We start from the raw sequence: 19,232 nt of genomic DNA, 5'->3' as shown, positions 1-19,232 counted from the left end.
CAGGTTAGCCACTGTGCACTGTGCTCCAATCTCAATCTGTCATTAAGGCTTGTTTGCAGTCTCAGCACCTGTTGAATTTATAGGCTTCCAGAGAAAGTTGCTAGGAAGTGTTGATATTCAGCATTGCTTTGGTTCTATCAGTGTTCAAGCTCCTAATTGGTGTCATGATGCTGTAGTTGGTGCAGCAGTAATGAGCATTCTTGTGGCTTTCGTCTGCTGATAGCTTGTGGGCTTTCTTCCTGGAGGTGCACCTCATCCATGGGCATTGCTTTTGTGTGTTGGTGTCTTGTGAACATCAATGGTTGATTCAGAATCCTCAGGTTGGTGACCAAGTCCCAGAACTGTCCGGGCTTCATCAATGTTGCATACAATCTGCATTTCTTTATCCCAGACAAAGATAAGTCTGAAGGGTTGCCCCAATTTATATTAGACCCCCTTCTCTCGCAGTAAGGTTCTTTGACTGGGCACTAGGTCTTGGTATAACTATACTTTGGTTCCTTCAAAGAGGATCGCCTGGATTCCTAGCTGCAGGCATTATGTCCTCCTTCTATTTATACTAGAATACACAGGTGAAGATATTTTGTGGCATGCCACTGGAACTGAATGGATGTTTCATTCTATGTGTGCAATGAAGGATTAACTCTGTGTGAGCTAGGTTTGGGAGCAGTTGTCTGAATAGCGAATGAGGAAGACTTCTATGTCATCTTTTGTTACATTGAAAGGGACTCCTTTAATTCTAATGTTCAATCAACACAATCTATTCTCGAGGTCTTCCAAGTGTGTGTGCAGTTTGAGGTTCTGCTTTTGGAGCTCTAGGAGCTCACACCAGGGATTGCCAAGTTCTTCATTGTTGGTGTTGCTGCTTTCTTCCAGAATTGACAGATGTTGCCCTATCTCGGCTACACCTCGCTTGATGTCCTTGGTGTCTGTGCTGATTTCATCCCTCAAGAGTACAAAGTAATTCCTGAGTTTGCTGGGAAGGTGCCTAAAAAGGATTTTGTGATGGCCACATTGGCTCCCTCCTGATCAGTGTTCTGAAACATGCTGTCTTGTGTCAGTTGGGCCTCAGTTGCCATTTATCACAGCTTTTCCGTTTTCTTCAAAGTCGCTTTAGAAAGGAGCTGGTTGAGGGCAGGGCCTTTATTGGATCTGGGTGCTGCCTTTTGACTGCTGCCATTATTGCCCTTAGTCTCTGGTTGTCACTGGACTACTGTTTCCCAGGCAGACCATGGCGGGAGCCAGGAACTGGCTGTTGTCTGGTTCAGCAGAATGTTTGTAGCATATGTTGATTCTACTGGTAGTGGTGTAAATTCGACACTGTGTTATGCTTCGTATGCTCACTTTCCTGTGTCACGCTGCACTGGTTGAGGTTTAATGAGGGGCTAAACATTTGGCACTGAAGCTTGGTGCCCTCTACAGCAATGAATCTGATCATTGTTCACCCTGAAATTTAGATTCAATTCTTCTTTAGAGGCAGTTAGTAGCCTGAGCATGCCCCTGGTCTGGTGGAGAGGGTGTGGCTGCCATACCTTGTAGTGCCCAGTAGCCAGATGTCAATAATGTAGGCCAGTCCTATTCCCCCATGGTCCCCGGTTGCAGGTGAAGTGAAGCAGTGGAGGACCATGTGGTGCTGCTTTGGGTGGATGCTGCAGGCCCTAGGTCATTACCTGGATGGCACTGAAGCATACTTTTCATCCTCTGTGCAGTGCTGGGGCAGTGTACGTTGCCAGAGGCTCAATTGCTTCTGGTGTGAGCTGGACTTACTGTTGTGAAGCAGAAGATTCCAGCAGCTAAAAGCTTGTGCTGAGCCAGACCCGGGTTTTTTAATAGGTAGTATCAGTGGTGACTATTTGGAGCGGACCAGCAAGCTGTTCATGAAATAAGGCTCACCGCTTCCACGTCAGGTGCTTGCATGGGGCTTGGCGGGGTATCCACCCTCTCTGCGGGTGATCACCTGTATATCCCTAATGATACATTCGAGCTTAGATAGCGGAGATCGTCCCATGGTAGACTTGATTGCATTCATTGCTGGCAAGAAGAATGTAGTGGCAGATAGGATGCCAGTTCAGATAGTTCAATGTGAGAATAGTGAGGGGGAAGATTGCCATGTTGTTATAAATGTGAAGAGTGATCCTGTCATCAAGGAGAAGATGTTGGATTCAGAATATGAATGAGATGAAACATTGTGTGAAGAAGTATTTACATTATGGTTAGTGTAAAAAAGATACCTAGAGGGATAAGCCAAACTATTTTGGGAGGTGGAAAATGAACTGATTATGAAATGAAAGTACTTTGGAAGCAGTGGAAGAATGATTCCTGCCAGTGGGATGAGAATGACTATTATGAAACAGATTCATGGAGGTCATTTAGATATTGCTGAAACAAAGCAAGCTCTAAAGAGATAGATTTATGTCCTGCTATGAATAAAGCTATCGAACAATTGGTAATAAGGTGTGTGGGATTCTGACAAGTCATTATGGACCTTGAAATCATCTATGTGTGATATAAAATGTCCCACATTACCATGGAAATATATTGCTATGAAGATTATGGGGCCACTTGTGTTTGGGCTTAAGCATATTTTGCTGGTGATGGATTTGTTTTCCAGATTGTGAAAATTTGGGAGAACACCGTCACTGATTCCATTCTAGAATTCTTTACAGAAATTTTCTTGAGCAAAGGTTTACCAGTAAGTTTGTTGATATATTATGGTGGTTAGCTCATATGAGGTAAGTCAAAGACATTCTTGGAAATTAATGGCATTTACCATTGTACTATTTCATTTGTACTCCCAGTGTCAAATAAATGGTGGAAATGTTTAGTAGACTGTTAAAAGGCATTATCCAGTTAGCAAATAAAAGCTAATATGATTGGAAAGTTCAAATATTAAAAGCTATATAGTCCTGTACATCATGACGGTAGTACGGCTACCAGTGTCACCCCACTGAATGTCATGGGAGAACTTTATCTTAGATTAATCCCTTTGATGCTCATGACGAGCTCAGCTAATCATGAGGTACACCTCTCGTGTGCTCATGACGAGCTGAGCTCGTCATGACCATACCCATTTACATTAAGGTCCAGCACAGCAGAGGAATATCTGCAGCATCCATGTGGTTAAGAATTAATCCATATTCTTTTTTTTCTTGTGAATCCACATACGGAATGGGATGAGAAGGTGAGAGAAGGCATGTGCAAGGTACATGGTACATACAAGAAACACTTTCACAATAGATATAAGTGCCAGGTGCCTTGTGTTAGAGTCAAGATGCCTGTCAAGGTACCCAAAGATGTCAGTACATTTTGTGAGCCTTTGAAAGTGGTTACATTGATTAGACATTTGGTACAATTGGAAGAGTGAAGATGTTGGCATATGAGTTGACTAATGTGTGCTAAGTATGGAATAGATCAGTGTTCTTCAATCTGTGGGGCGCGCCCCCCCATGGGAGGGGTGTGATGCCATCTCAGGGGGGGCGCGCACTCCATCCTAAACTCTCACTATCATTTCCCACATCACAAGTCCATGAGGTCAGCTGTCACGGAGGGTTGGAGGGGAAATGGATGGGTCACGACGTGCCCATGCTTTTTTAATTTCAAGGGAAAGTTTGTCTCCCTTCTGGAAAGAGCTAACCGTCCCGGGAATGGGTTAATTGTGAGAGCTGAAATGGTTCAGCTGCAGTGGAAGACAGGGAGTCTCCTCTGCTATGAAACCGAAAGCAAACACACAGACAGTCTACAGTGGACTGTCAGTTACTTTGTTTTCCCTTTCATGGCAGAAGAGACTCCCTGATTCCCACTGCAGCTGAAATGACTGTCCCCGTTTTTTATTATTATGTGTTTGGTGAAGTGGCATAACACAAAAAGATGCCCCCTCCTGCAGAATGTGTGGAGAGGCCCCAGTGTTTCACATGTGCTTATTGTTCTTGGGCTGAATGGGGCGCCACTTGAAAGGATGAGGGGCCCTTGGCAAGTATCCTGCAGGTATTTGAAAAAAACCTAACGATTTTAGTCCCAGAGAAAACTTAGCCCTCAGACCGGCAGAAGAAAAGCTCAGAACATAATTAACGTGAAATGGTGGGTGAGTGAGTAAGTGAAGGGATGGGTGGATGGTGGAGTGGATTAGTGAAAGGGTGAATGGATGGATAATGAGAGAAAGGATGGATGGGTGAGTGGGAGGATGGATGAGAGAAAAGGTAAATAGATGCATGTATGGGTGGATTGGTGGATGATGTGCGAGTGAATGGGTGGATGGATGAGTGAAATGCTGGATGGATTGAAAATTGAAAGGGTGGATGGACTGGTAAATGAAAGGGTGGATGTAAGGATTGATGAAGGAGTGAGTGAAAGGGAGGGTAGATGGACAAAAGGATGGGTCGATGAGTGAAGGAGTGAAAAGGTGAATGGATGAGAGGAAGGATGGATGAGAGAGGATGGATGAGTGAAAGGGTAAATAGATGGATTAATGAATGGATGAGTGGATGGGTGGGTGTATGGAAGGCTTGATGGGTGGCTAAGAGAAAGGGGGATGGAGAGAGAAAGGGAGAATGGATGGTTGACTAAAAGGGTGAATGGATGGAAGAGTGTACGGATGGATAGGGTTAAAGGGTGGATGTAGGGTTGGATGAGTGAAATGATGGATTAAAGGACATATGATGGATAGGTTTGCAAATGGTTGAATATGTGTGGCCATGGATGGGCACACAGGTGGAAGGACATGGTGAAATGAATAAATGGTGAAAGACTGAATGATGGATGAAAGAATGATTACACCTTGTAGCCCCATTATCTTCAGAATATTGACTTTCACATTTATATGAGTCATTGTCTTTATAAAATCTGTGTGATTTAAAGCACTTCGACACCCTGACGTACATACTTGGGATGAGTAGCACTATAAAAGAAATCAAATACACATGAGGGACTGTCTATGCGAAGATGAGGGGCACCATTAGAGGGTGGTAGCAAGGCTGACTGGCCGCACCGGGTATCAGGCATTTCCCAGGGAGGCTGGAAAGGTGGGGGCGGGTTTGTTACTGGGGGCTGAGACTGCAAAGTTCCTTGTATATCCAGCATTTTTTAGGCAACAATAAAAGTGGCATCGCTTATACTCAGGTGTGGTTCACCAGGGTCAGGTGACTAATGTACCTACTGGAAGATTGAGTTTTGAGCTGTGTAATAAGCCTTTGTCATTTAACCAGTGCACAGACATAATATTGAGTCCAAAATATCGATTGGACATAATATCGAGTTTTTAATATAGAGTGGACAAAATATCGACAGTACAGAATATAGATAACAAAAATATCGTTTTTAAGGTAAGTGAAGTAATATCGACTGTTAAAAATATAGATAGTTAAAATATCGAAGTATATAATATAGATAGTTAAAAATATTGATTTTTTAATAATATATAATTTTGTATAGTGTATTTTTATGTTATAATATGTGTGAAAAGTGTGTATTTATGTTATAAATAATTTTATTTAATGAATTTACTTTTTATCATTATTGCGTAATTTAATTCTGTAGCGGGTTGTGGGTTTATAGGGGAATAGGGTGGGAAGTAATTTAATTATAATTAATTAAATATGTAAATTTATTTATTGATAGTAATTTGTAATTAATTGTTAATTATTTTTTTTGTTAATTAATTTAATTGTATTTGGAAAATAATTAATATTAATTGATTAATTGGTAATTATGTAAATTTTACTAATTTAATTCTGTAGCGGGTTGTGGGTTTATAGGGGAATAGGGTGGGAAGCAATTTAATTATAATTAATTAAATATGTAAATGTATTGATTGATAGCAATTAGTAATTAATTGTTAATTAATGTATATTTGTTAATTAATTTAATTATTATTGTTAATTAATTTTTATTCATTGATTAATTGGTAATTATGTAAATTTTACTAATTTAATTTCTGTAGCAGGTTGTGGGTTTATAGGGGAATAGGTTGGGAAGTAATTTATTATTAATTAATTAAATAATAAAAATAATTAAAATTTATTTATTTGGAAATAATTGTAAAATATTTTTTAATTATTAAATAATTAATTGTTAATATTTAATTAATTTGTATTAATCTGTGATTAATTGAAATAATTATTGTTAATTAGTAATTTCAAAATATTAATTATTATATTAAATAACATTTTTATTTATTTTTAATTAATTATTAATGGATATTCATTTTTAGATTTTTGAATAATATATGAAATATTTACTTTCCCTAATGTTGTATTCTCTGGAGTGGGAATAGTAATTTCAACCCCTACGCTATCCAACGCTTTCCCTACTGTTGCACCCACTGGAGTGGGAATAGTAATTTTAACCCCTACGCTATCCAACGCTTTCCCTACTGTTGCACCCACTGGAGTGGGAATAGTAATTGTAACCCCTACGCTATCCAACGCTTTCCCTACTGTTGCATCCACTGGAGTGGGAATAGTATTTTTACCCCTACGCTATCCAACGCTTTCCCTACTGTTGCACCCACTGGAGTGGGAATAGTAAGTTTAACCCCTAAGCTATCCAACACTTTCCCTACTGCTGCACCCACTGGAGTAGGAATAGTAATTTTAGCCCCTACGCTATCCAACGCTTTCCCTACTGTTGCACTCTTTGGAGTGGGAATAGTCATTTTAAACCCTACGCTATCCAACACTTTCCCTACTGTTGCACCCACTGGAGTGGGAATAGTAATTTTAACCCCTACGCTATCCAACGCTTTCCCTACTGTTGCACCCACTGGAGTGGGAATAGTAATTTTAACCCCTATGCTATCCAACGCTTTCCCTACTGTTGCACCCACTGGAGGGGGAATAGTAATTTTAACCCCTACGCTATCCAACGCTTTCCCTACTGTTGCACCCACTGGAGTGGGAATAGTAATTTTTACCCCTACGCTATCCAACGCTTTCCCTACTGTTGCACCCACTGGAGTGGGAATAGTAATTTTAACCCCTACGCTATCCAACACTTTCCCTACTGCTGCACTCTTTGGAGTGGGAATAGTAATTTTAAACCCTACGCTATCCAACGCTTTCCCTACTGTTGCACCCACTGGAGTGGGAATAGTAATTTTTACCCCTACGCTATCCAATGCTTTCTCTACTGTTGCACTCTTTGGAGTGGGAATAGTAGTTTTTACCCTTACGCTATCCAATGCTTTCCCTACTGTTGCACTCTTTGGAGTGGGAATAGTAATTTTTACCCTTACGCTATCCAATGCTTTTGCTACTGTTGCAACCACTGGAGTAGGAATCGTAATTTTAACCCCTACACTATCCAACGCTTTCCCTACTGTTGCACCCACTGGAGTGGGAATACTAATTTTAACCCCTACGCTATCCAACGCTTTCCCTACTGTTGCACCCACTGGAGTGGGAATAGTAATTTTAACTCCTACGCTATCCAACGCTTTCCCTACTGTTGCACTCACTGGAGTGGGAATAGTAATTTTAACCCCTACGCTATCCAACACTTTCCCTACTGTTGCACCCACTGGAGTGGGAATAGTAAATTTTACCTCTACGCTATCCAACGTTTTCCCTATTGTTGCACACACTGGAGTGGGAATAGTAATTTAAACCCCTACGCTATCCAACCCTTTCCCTACTGTTGCACTCACTGGAGTGGGAATAGTAATTTTAACCCCTACGCTATCCAACGCTTTCCCTACTGTTGCACTCTTTGGAGTGGGAATAGTAATTTTTACCTCTACGCTATCCAACGCTTTCCCTACTGTTGCACCCACTGGAGTGGGAATAGTAATTTTAACCCCTACGCTATCCAGTGCTTACCCTATGTTTGCACTCTTTGGAGTGGGAATAGTAATTTTTACACTTTTGTTATTGTACGTTAATAATATTGGCTATTATTTAATTATATTTTGTTACCATATATATATGTTTTAAGAAATATGAATTAAAAATGTTATTTTTTTACTTTCATTAATTATTTAATTATTATAAGTTAATTTAAGTATTATAAGTATATTTTAGTAATTAATGTTTAATATTAATTTAATTTAACATTGTTTTTAGTAAAGTCGATATTTTTTAAAACTATATTTTTGTGAACGATATTTTTGTACTTACCTGTTTGTAGATAGAAACTCAATATTTTTTCAGTCGATATTTTGTCAACGATATTCTTGATGGTCGATATTCTGTCTCTCGATATTATTTCAGTGATCCCATTTAACCACACCCACTCACAAACCGGCAGGTAACTAAACACACATTTTGTGTTGGACATTATTTGCCGGATATGGCCCAGGATATGAGGGTGGCGGTCCATTATGTGGTGTACGAGATACCAGAAATTTGTCAGGTGGTGGGGGGCCCGACATGTAAAAAAAATCAGTGTGGGGCTCAACCTACAAAAGTTTAAGACCTCTGGAATAGATGATGGGGGTAGGGCTGGGAAATGCAGAAGAGGTGTGTTTGATGACTTAAAAGATAATGCTGTAAGGAATGAGTTTGTTGGTGATCAGACTGGAGAAGAGGTAAGGTTAAGACCTTTTTGACTGATCAGGGAGCTCAAATGGTTCAACACAATTTAAGGTCAACAAGTGTGGAAGAATGCTTTCAAGAATGTTTGCAGAAACTATGGGCACAAATTTTAGAAGTGGGATCATTCGAAATGGAAATAATTTGGTCAAAATTTATGATAAGGTAGGAGAGACTGACAAGAACCCCTGAATTTCTGATGAAATAAAGGACTCCAGTAATTGTATGGAATAAATATTGTGTGCTAAACAAAGTGAGTCATTAGGAAAGACATATCAGAGAAACTGTTAAACCCCTAAATAGAGATATAACTGTCATTTTACCAAAGAGGTTTTTGGATTACCAATGTGGTGTATAGTTATTGAATGCTAGATCATAGTGGAAAATTAATTCAGTTTGCGCAGAGTTATCATTGTCATGTACACTATAGATTATATGTATTGCTGTTCTTAGCGATTATTTCTATTTTGTTTGTAGTTATTTTATTTATTTGATAGGAGGAGATGTGTTGTGTTGATGTTTATTATTCATTTTGCTAAATTTGGAATGTGCAAATGCTTTCTGTCCCATATTCTGTTCCACATTGAGGGCAGTGGCTGCCTGATTGAGTTAATGGTGTGAGCTAGACGTACACCAAGTCACTCAATGCAGAATGTCAAAAAATATATTTATTGGATTATAATTGTCCTTCTGGTGCTCCAGTCTCTGTGACAACGTGCAAAGCTTCTCAGTTTCCCACAAGTCTCTGATCCAGCCAATAATGACGGTAACTCTAGTAAGATTTCTTGGAAAGGCAAATATCTGTAAGGGAGCAGATCTCTCATAAACTTCTCTGAAAAAAAGGCCCAGCACAGGATCCCATATGATGCCAGAGCCCCCCTCCCCCTGAGTCCAATATAGTGGAGACATTTGATGAGGAAGAACATTATACAGATTCTCCACCTGCATGGAGCAACAAAACTGTTGATCTTTTCCTAGATACACATTTTTATATTTCCCAAAGTGCTCTCTCATCCTAATTCTCCTCATCAGATCCTAACCTTGAGTGATCTCTCCTATACTTCTAAGGTGAGCCAGTGTTTGACCCATTGTGTTCTTTTTTCTCATGTGACTGAGTTCACCCAGTACTGATGCACCTCCCCTTGGAGAAGTCTGTGCTTTCTTTCTTTGACAAGGACTGTGTCACTCCAGAGATTGATGCAAAACATAATATTGTACACATGTAGATTTTAAATCGTGTTTCAGGAATGTTATGAGTGTGGTTACCTTATCTATCTAGCCTCAACAGTTCCATATAACATTCCATCAACTCTTAAAAGGTTTCTAAGTAAGTCAGACACTTCTTGTCTATAAGTTACTGCTTCATATGAAACATATTGGTTTTCATGAATCATAATTGATATTTCATTAATTAGTAGATTATTTGCCTTTCTATAATAGTTTGTTTTCACAAATCATGTCTTCAATTTAGTTTATGGTATTTGGAATCTGTATGCATTTGGAAAATATGGTCCCCTTCATCAGGAGGGCCAGATATACTTTGTAAAGAATATTTTGACAAATTAAGGGCTCCATTACGATGTCGAGCGGATCACCACCGCCATGGTCGCGATCCGCCCAACAGAAATGCCCGCCCGCCACCCTTTTACCCCTCGCCACATTACAATGGCGGGGGGGACCGCATCGGAGGGAAACACCACCCGCCACTTTTCCGCCCCGGTCACCGTGCGGTCGGGGCGGAAAAGGAATAATATGGTGGCGGTGTCTAATAGACACCGCCAGACATATTATGATGAGTGGTGTGCAGTGCCTTCCGCAGCGGCCATGCCGCCACGGAAAGGCATGCGGTCTTCCCTCCGGAGGCCCCCTGCTGGCCCCCAGAGTGAAGTACAGGTGGGGGGTGCACGTGGGGGGTCGCTGTGGTACCCCCCATCATTGTCATTTACAAAGCGGCAGGCACCACGCGGTGCCTGCCGCTTTGCAAATGACAATGTTAAAGTGCATTTTCAGCATTGTGGCGGGCGATGCAGAGAGCAACGCCCGCCACAATGCTGAAAATACAGGATGTGCCCGCCACTGTGGCGGGCACATCCTAATGGCACCTCCGGGACCCCCGCCCTTATGGCGGGCGGTCCCGATTTACGATGGGATGACGGGCGGGCAAAGTACGCCTGTCATCCTAATGGACCCCTAAGTATCTACTAAGTAACAGACACTTCAAATGTTAAGTGTACTAAGTCTTCTAAACACTCACAAAAATGCAATCAAATTTGCATCACAGGTTTTTGGAGTTACATGCCTATCCTTTTTCTTTCAAACACCCAAACATATCCAGTCCTTGTTGTGTTAGGATACTTGTTCATTGGCGCAAAACCATATTTGTGCAATCGTATCGGCATGCTCACAAAATGCTTACCCAAACTTGATTTTCAATCTTGGAATCTAATGTTGAATTTATGTTCCTTAATCCATACTCGTACAGGTGGTACTCTCTGGCCCATGTAGATTTTTACACATGGTATGGCACAAGTTACATTGCTGCTTTTGAGGGCATGAGATCCTCTGATCGACATGTACTGTCCACTTTCTGTTTTACTATGTGCCATGGAATCACAGATAAAAGGTTCTTTCATCATTAATGCAATTGTTAAATCTGAAGGAAAGTAAAGCGTATATTTATCATAATATAATCTTCAAAATGTTTTTTCATTTCATTGTGTACACAATCATACCGAACAAATTAGGAATATTGTGCTTTTCTACAATAAATATTTTTTACATCAACCAACCGAGAACTATACATATTTCTCATGGTATAACTTTATCCCCTCATGACACATATTCTGAAATGTACGATGCAGAATCTTTTTCATTTCATATAATAACTCTCCACACAATTCAAAGTGAAATAAAAATAAAACTGACATTTGGAAACAGAACCAGCATTGCATATATTTATCTTTCATTTAAATTGACGATATTGTTAATATTATCCTTCTTTTTTTAGCAATGATTTTATTTTAAACCCTAAAGACACATTCTCCTGCAAAGTAACTTAAAAGCAGCAAACAGAGAGAATGTTTGTGTTAAAGTAATTTGCTTGGATATATTGGGCTGGCTTGAGCAGAAATGAAATTACCAAAAGTAGAGAAGACATAGTGGCCACGCTGGACTGTACAACTCTTAATAGTTGGCTAAGGAAAATGTTCTACACATGGCTAGTAGATGGTGATCACAGAGTCTCCTCAAAGTGAATGAGGGCACGAGTTCCAACATGAATAACACAGTTCAATGGCTGAAGGACTGGGTTCTTTAAGACCCAGCGGTGCCAGGGGACAACACCTGAAACCTTCGTGGGTAACCTGCTCCGGTGTACGAATGACAGAGACACGGAACACTTCCTCTCTCGTCAAAGATTCAAGGTTTATTTACTGCAGGGAAACACAGAAGTCACAGGAAGTACAACGAGTGTAGTTCGGGGAGACTGCTTCAAATTGGTTCTGTGGATCGCTCCTTTTATACACGATTCTCCCATAGGTTTACACGGTACACAAAGGTTTACGACCCAGTTCCCACAATTATCCCCGAGAGGGGTCGCTTTGGTCACTTTGATACATACAAGGTCCGGAACATAAGTGCGGAAACATTTGGCGGTTCCCAACTGTAAAAACCCATCTTTCCACCATTAGTACATTCCAATCAGCAGTAAAACAGATCGAAGAAGGAACAAGAACAGGTGTGGAGGAAGATGGAAACAGTGGGGAGATTGGAAAGGGTGTAAAAGGGGAGGTATCGGGAAACACGAGCTACAGGCATCAAAGGGACGTGCCTAATGAGATGCACGGCTGAGACAATAAACCGGCACGGCGAGATGAGCCTCGAGCGGGGCCATCTGCCTTACAGTATCATCCCCCTCATCATAAAGACACTTACAAAGGACATGTGTCTTCCGCAAATATCTTGGGAGCCCCAGGGTCGCGAAGCGGACAACGTCCGTTCGCTGGCTACTTGAGGGCAAGAGACAAAATGGATGCGGTATCTAAGATGGAACCCGTGGGTACAGATGAAAACCCACGTAACAAACGAACGGTTTAAGTTAGCACAGCGAAACTGCGCACACTTACTAAACTCGTCATTTGCGGTTCGTAGATACCAGACTCGACCATATTCGTGCGAGTCAAAAACACCACTTACAATTGTCACAGAACCTCAGACGCTCCTTTTGCCCTCATGTAGGCAAGCACTAGTCGGAATCATACTCGATATTCATCAGACCATCTAGATGTTGCTGTAGCATAGCTCTGTCCAACCGAGTTCCATTGGTAACAGGCGGCTGTCTCATACACGTTGTAGCACAGAGGCCACATAAGGCAGGACCGCACTGCACACAAAGGCAACACGTGAACAGGAACGCCACAACAACTCCGATGATCATCAGAATCTTCCAACCCCAAGTCGACATCAGGCCCCAAAACCACCCAAGTAGCGTCCAATCCCCTACATCCACGTGTATGGATTCAGAGATTTTATGCAACTTTGAGATGGCTTGATAGACAGTCGGAGCGTTATCCGGAATGAAAATACAGCAGCTCGAATGGATCACCTTACATACCCCACCTCGATCTGCTAAGATCACGTCTAAAACCATACGGTTTTGTAACGTCATAAGTCTATCCGCCTGAAGTTCTGTGGTGATATTACCAAGGGCACTGGCAGTAATATTAGCTGTCGATTCTACCACTCGAGTCAACTGTCTCAGGTTCCTACTATTAACCATAGGTCCCCAAAACGGGAGGAACCCCTTGAAAAAGTCTCCTGCCTCTTGACCGGCAGTATCCTCTTCGCTAATTACGCCTCTCACAACTCTAGTCTTGTGATAATCTGCATCTACAGTGAACGTCGGAGGCAACAAGTTTGCGATAAAACATGAGCCCATGAAGTCAGAGGGCAACCATGCATACGCACGATCATGACAGACAAAGTAGGTACCCTTGGCAGCCAGAAACACAGGGGACGAGATCATCGGCAGCATGTAATTTTCAGTGCAAGCACTCTCTCCAAGTCGGGCTTTCGATCTTCGGCCACGACCCATTAGACAAAAATTACCAATGTGGGTTACGACCCATATCGGAGGCGAGCTTTTAAGCTGTTTATCACTCGTGAGCGCACTATACTCAACCTTACTCAGGACCCTATAGGCTTGTACCTCTTCCACTGGAATGAGCGACGGCTCATAGATATCTCTATCTAAGTCTTCTATCGCTATAGACAAAGGCTTATAGTACGAGCCAGGGCCAAGGTAGGGAGAACGTGGCTCTCGACTGGGGTGAGAATCTAGTGCGCTTCGAAACATTGTTTGAAATGCTCGAGCAGACCCTTGGGAACTATACGGTAACACCAGATATGGAATTCCCTTATCCGTGGTATGTGGCATCAACCCACACACCCAACAATTAGTAGTGTTAACCACTAACTGGTGCTGGTGAAGGAGCTGAATAAAGGAATTGTTGCGGAATTCTGCACGTCTAGCCTGCTCGTGTTCGGGTAAGATGTGAAAAGAATGGGGAGATGCAACGGTGGTAAGTTTAGGGTCAGGAGTAGGAGTAGGTATGACAGGAGATAAGAAACGAGACATCATGTAATACACCCCACCCGTCAATAATGCAGAAACAGTCAAAAGCAATACGAAAATTTGAAACATAAAACATTTGGTACGACTAAGTTGTTGTAGCTTGAACCTTTGCGCCTGAGCTTCTTCCAAGTCCATCAGCTTCGAAAATGCCATCCCCTACGACCGTCCGCAACGTTTCTTGACGTACTTCGTTCTGTGTAGCAGTAGTCAATCCCTAGGAGTTCCCAGGAACCGACAGTCTTTAACCTAGTGTCAAGACCTGCTAACCAGAAGGAAGTACACGCGCGGCCCTACGGCCTTTATTCACAATTATGTGTATGCAAAATGTCTCTCAGCTGTGGAAGCAAAAATATGAGGAACGAAACTCAATGTATATAAACAAAAATAATTACAAAAGTACGAGTGTTCAAGCTGATCGTGGAAAACGGGATAATGCAATTGTCAAGGGACAAACCAGGATCTTTTATTAGTCTTTAGTGCTGGATCGCAAAAAGTATCGAGTTTTCCCAGGACGTGTCTGTTCGTCAAACAAAGGATCCGTTGAAGAGACAGCGTTCTGTTGATCAGTTGAATGTTCTGGTCTTGAGTCTTTTGATGACAAATGTTCAACAGTGTCTTTCTGCTGCACTGAGGATTCTCCGACAGGTTGTGCGTCGCTGAAAGGTACAAACGCCGGCAATCCTTCGGTTTCAGTTGATGCAATGCCTCTCCTCACCCACGAGTCTGCCGGCAACGGAATAGGGACTTTTTTTGTATGGGTGGCATGCACCCAGTTTTTCCGACCCTCTAGACGAACAGCAGTTCTCGTGGCAAGGAGGACCTGGTAGGGTCCAGTGAATCTGGGCTCCAAATTCTTCTTGCGCGTAAAATTGCGCGTCACCACCCAGTCTCCGGGCTGGAGCTGGTGGCCTGGACCCTCCGTCTGCGTCGGCAATGCTTCGTAAACCTGTTGGTGAATTAACCTCAGTTTAGCAGTCAAGTCATGAAGATAATCAATCAACATTGGGTACTCAAGATCACAGAACACACCCGGCCTAGGGACCCCCCAAACATTTGCAGGACGACCGAACACTATTTCATAGGGACTGAGCCCTACTCGGGAGTGTACGGTTGCCCTTGTTGACAGTAATGCTAAGGGTAAAGCGTCAGGCCACGAGAGACCAGTCGTAGCCTGAATCTTCGCTAGCTTCAGTTTAAGGGTGCCGTTATACCCTTCAACCAAACCAGCTGACTGGGGATGATTGGCGCTGTGGAATTTTTGATTAATTCCAAGGCCCTTACACACACTCTTCATCACACTCCCCACAAACTCACTTCCGTTATCCGACCATACAATCCGAGGCATTCCATACCGAGGAAAGTATTCCTTCAGTAGGATTTTCGCAGTTGACAAAGCAGTGTTGTCCTTAAGAGGGTAGGCTTCGATCCACCGGGAGAATGCGCAAACCACAACTAAAACGTATTTCAGGTTATTGCATCGCTCCATATGGATGAAGTCTAATTGGATCACCTCAAAGGGACATGAAGGGGGAGCAAAACTACCAGGAGGAGTTGGGGTTCCCTTACCAGGATTGTACAACATACATACAATACAATTCTTAACCAATCGTTCAGCACATTTCGTGATACCATCATTCTTCCACACAGGAGACAGCAACTTACAAATACCTTTCACGCTAATATGTGCTAACCCATGCGCCATTGTCACAACAGCTAGCACATATGCATCCAGTAACATCCATCTCTTATGTTCCGACAAATCAACCCAACAACCATTCACATCCAACTTTCCCGTACTTTCTTTCCACTTCGTCTTTTCAGTCTCGGTGGCCTCATTCTGAATTGCTTTCACACTCTCGATAGTGTCCTCACACATACTCGATTCGGTAGGCCACCTAACCGAACTCGTCACATACATTCGAGTGCTAAGGTTCCGGGCAGTCTCCTTAGCAGTCTCATCCGCAAACGCATTACCTCGACCAACATCATCCGTCACCTTACGATGCGCACTACATTTAACAATCGCTACCTGCTTAGGCAACGTAAGTGCATCCAAAAGATCATTCACAAGCTGACCATGCTGAATCTTCGTACCATGCGATGTCAGAAAACCTCTCTCTCTCCACAACCGTCCAAAGCTATGGGCGACGCCAAAAGGATATTGGCTGTCGGTAAACACATTCACACGTTTCCCTTTCGCTAACACACACGCTCTAGTTAGAGCGATCAGCTCTGCAGCTTGGGCAGAATTCTGATTTAATCTTGCAGCCTCAACAACAGTATTCAACGTTACAACAGCATATGCAGTAGTCACATCGCCATTCAGTAATTTAAAACATGAACCATCCACATACAGCGTTCCATCTGGATCTTCCAAAGGAGTGTTTTTAAGGTCCACTCGACCTTTTGTTTCCTCTTCTGTCCTCAAATAACAGTCGTGTTCTGTTATTTCATCTGACTCTGAACTAATTGGTAACAAAGTCGCCGGATTCAGAACATTGCAACGTTTTATCTGAATGTGGCTTGCCAACAGCGTCAACTCGTACCCAGACAACCTTGCACTCGTCAGGTGCTGAGTTTTCGTACGATTTAAAAGAGTGTCAACTGCATGCGGAACCATCACCGTAAGCATATTATCCATGACCAGTCCTGCTGATTGTCGGATGGACACCGCAGCTGCCGCTGTTGCTCTCAAACAACTCGGCAATGCTCTAGCTACCGGGTCCAAGGTCGAGGAAAAATATGCACATGGACGTTGCTTACCACCAAAAGGTTGCGTTAAGACACTTAAAGCACAACCTTCCCTCTCGTGAACATATAACGTGAACGGCTTGCTGTAGTCAGGAGAACCTAAGTGGTTTCAAAAGGAGAGGGTACCCCACTTTCACCAGGGAACAGGGTAGGAAGACAGTTAGTCAAAGGGGGAATCCCTGGGGTCGGCTAGTTGACCGATAGCTATTGGCCTTTCCTATTTGAGAAGAAAAAGGTCACAAAGTGCAATGGGTGTTTCAAAAAATATAGGTTTCCACAAAGAAATAGGATCATTAACAATCTATATTTATTAAAAGTACAAGCAATAAAGCAATAAAAACAAGGCAAATTCATACAATTTTTGCAAAACAATTTAAAATCCAAGGAAGAAATACCTTGGAGGGGTAAAAGTTAATCAAATTACACAAACATGCTATTACAGTACACGATAAAAAGAGACACATTTAAAGCATATTCACAGTAAATGGACGACAAAAATACATTCAGTTACAAAAACCCCCTAGTGTATATGTGGCTCACCGGATAACTTTGCCACTTAATTTAACCAGATCCAATGGCCTGAACCAATTCTGTTACTATAAAGCTTTAGTGGAGAGATGAAATACCCATCTAAAGTTTTACCCGGCCCTGACTGGATTCTTTTAAACAAAAAACAGTGCGTCGACGCGTTTCGGTGCTGTACAGTTGATTTTGTGGCACCTTCCTCAGGACTTCTCTTTTTCTGGGGTTTCAGGGAACGGATGGTTACACCGTATCCTTAGAGTCGTGTGGGGGGTTTCTTTCTTTCTCTCAAGCGAGTGAAGGAACGAGGCAGAAGCACGTCCACACCAAAATTCTGAACATATCCAGTTCTGGAATAGACCAGCGACATTGTATGCCCGTTCCAAGTACGTTTTAAAAGTACATGAGATAAATGAAAACCGAGAAAGACACCTGAAAGAAAGAAACCCCGAGATAAGGAATTCCTAGGCCAGGAGACAGAAGGCTTCATGAACATAATTTGCAGAAGCATAGTGTGATATCAAGCAGACCCCATCCTGGAATATCGCCCACACGACTCTAAGGATACGGTGTAACCATCCGTTCCCTGAAACCCCAGAAAAAGAGAAGTCCTGAGGAAGGTGCCACAAAATCAACTGTACAGCACCGAAACGCGTCGACGCACTGTTTTTTGTTTAAAAGAATCCAGTCAGGGCCGGGTAAAACTTTAGATGGGTATTTCATCTCTCCACTAAAGCTTTATAGTAACAGAATTGGTTCAGGCCATTGGATCTGGTTAAATTAAGTGGCAGAGTTATCCGGTGAGCCACATATACACTAGGGGGTTTTTGTAACTGAATGTATTTTTGTCGTCCATTTACTGTGAATATGCTTTAAATGTGTCTCTTTTTATCGTGTACTGTAATAGCATGTTTGTGTAATTTGATTAACTTTTACCCCTCCAAGGTATTTCTTCCTTGGATTTTAAATTGTTTTGCAAAAATTGTATGAATTTGCCTTGTTTTTATTGCTTTATTGATTGTACTTTTAATAAATATAGATTGTTAACGATCCTATTTCTTTGTGGAAACCTATATTTTTTGAAACACCCATTGCACTTTGTGACCTTTTTCTTCTCAAATAGGAAAGGCCAATAGCTATCGGTCAACTAGCCGACCCCGGGGATTCCCCCTTTGACTAACTGTCAGGAGTACCTAACACAGGGGCCGAACACAATGAATCACGTAATTCAGAAAAACTTTTCTGACATTCTTCCGTCCATGGTAAAGGAGTTGAAACATCCTTGCACGTGAGAGCTACCAATGGTTTCGCTAACAATGAAAAATTTGGAATCCATTGCCTGCAGTACGACGTGATACCTAGAAAGGCACGCACATCTCTTTGGGTTGTTGGCACAGCCATTCGCGCAATTGCTGCAATTCTCTCTGGGGTCAACCGCCTTCCCTCCTTTGACAATAAGTGACCTAGATAGGTTACTTCTTGACAACAATATTGGAGTTTAGAATGTGACACCTTGTGATGTAAATCGCAGAGATGTTGCAGCAACGACACCGTAGCAATTTTGCAAATGTCCTGAGTATCTGCGGCTACCAACAAGTCGTCGACATATTGAATTAAGGCCGCACCAGCCGGCAACGAAAACGCATCCAGTTGACCCTTCAAGGCTTGACTGTAAATCGATGGACTTTCACAGTAGCCCTGAGGAGCGCGTTTGAACCGGAAGCTGCGTCCACCAAGAGAGAAACCGAAAAGGTCTCTGCTCTCTTCTGCAATGGGAATGCTGAAGAACGCATTCTTCAAATCAATCA

The sequence above is a fragment of the Lissotriton vulgaris genome, chromosome 3_1, assembly GCF_964263255.1.
Source record: "Lissotriton vulgaris chromosome 3_1, aLisVul1.2, whole genome shotgun sequence".
Lineage (NCBI taxonomy): Eukaryota > Metazoa > Chordata > Amphibia > Caudata > Salamandridae > Lissotriton > Lissotriton vulgaris.
This window is presented reverse-complemented; position numbering follows the sequence as displayed.